The following is a 1465-nucleotide window of genomic DNA, read 5'->3' on the forward strand; positions in this document are numbered from 1 at the left end:
AATGGTTTAAAAGTAGGAAAGGTGTGTGCCAGTGTCCTCTAGGTTCATTCATATTGTTAGGTGTTTTGGGATTCATCTTTATTCTTCAACCTTGCTTATTATTCCATTGTGTGTATATTCCAAAGTTTGTTTATCTATTCTTCTATTGATGGGCATTTAGGTGGTCGCCATCTTTTGGATGTGGGGCACTTAACAATAATAACACTTTGTAGCCAGCATATTGAAGGATCCTGTTTTCTTATCTGTTCTGCTACTCTCTGTCTCTTGAAGGGTGCAAAGATCTGGAATCAGAAAACCAAAAAGGAAGAACATGCTCAGCATTTCTCAAGCTGAGGGAACTGAAGAAAAAATTCAAGCCTTGATTTTCGTTATTGAAAGGTTCACTGGACAAATTATTGAATGATGCAGAAAGCATCAAGAGAAGATAGAAGGAATACACAGGGTCACTGCACCAAAAGGAAATGGTTAATGTTCAATCATTTCAAGAGGTAGCATATGATGAACAGCCAATGATCCTGAAGGAGGAAGTCCAAGGTGCATTGAAGGAATTGTCAAAGAACAAGTCACCAGGAATTGATGGAATAAAATTTTAAATCTTTCAAGAATGCGAGGCAGCACAGGAGGCACTGATTAATCTATGCCAAGAAATTTGGAAGACAACTATCTGGCCGACTGATTGGAAGAGATCCATATTTGTGCCCATTCCAAAGAGAGGTGACCCATTGGAATGCGGAAATCATTGGACAATTTCTTTGATATCCCATGTGAATATTTTGCTGAAGGTAATACAGAAATGGCTACAATCATACATTGACAGAGAACTTCCACAGGCTCAAGCCGGATTCAGAAGAGGCTGTGGAATGAGGGTTATCATTGCTGATGTTTGATGGATCTTGGCTGAAAGCAGAGAATATCAGAAAGATGTTTATCTGTGTTTTATTGACTTTGCAAAGGCTTTCAATTGTGTGGATCATGACAAGCTATGGACAACACTGAAAAGTATGAGTATTCTGGAACACTTAATTGTGCTCATGAGGAATCTGTACCTGGACAAGAAGCAGCTATTCGAATAGAACATGAGAACACCGACTGGTTTAAAATTTAACAAGGTATGTGACAAGGCTATATTCTTTCACCATACTTATTCAATCTGTATGCTGAACAAATAATACGAGAAACTGGGTTATATGAAGAAGAACATGGCTTCAGAATTGGAGGAAGACACATTAACAACCTGCGATATGCAGTTGATACAACCTTGCTTGCTGAAAGTAAAGAGGACTTAAAACATTTACTGATGAAGATCAAAGAGTACAGCCTTCGGTATGGGTTACATCTCAATGTAAAGAAAACAAAAATCCTCACCACTGGACCAATAAACAGCATTCTTATCAATGGAGAAAAGATTGCAGTTGTCAAGGACTTCATTCTTCTTGGATCAACTATCAACACTCAAGGAAGCAGC

The sequence above is a fragment of the Chrysochloris asiatica genome, unplaced genomic scaffold (assembly GCF_000296735.1).
Source record: "Chrysochloris asiatica unplaced genomic scaffold, ChrAsi1.0 scaffold00356, whole genome shotgun sequence".
Classification (NCBI taxonomy): Eukaryota; Metazoa; Chordata; class Mammalia; order Afrosoricida; family Chrysochloridae; genus Chrysochloris; species Chrysochloris asiatica.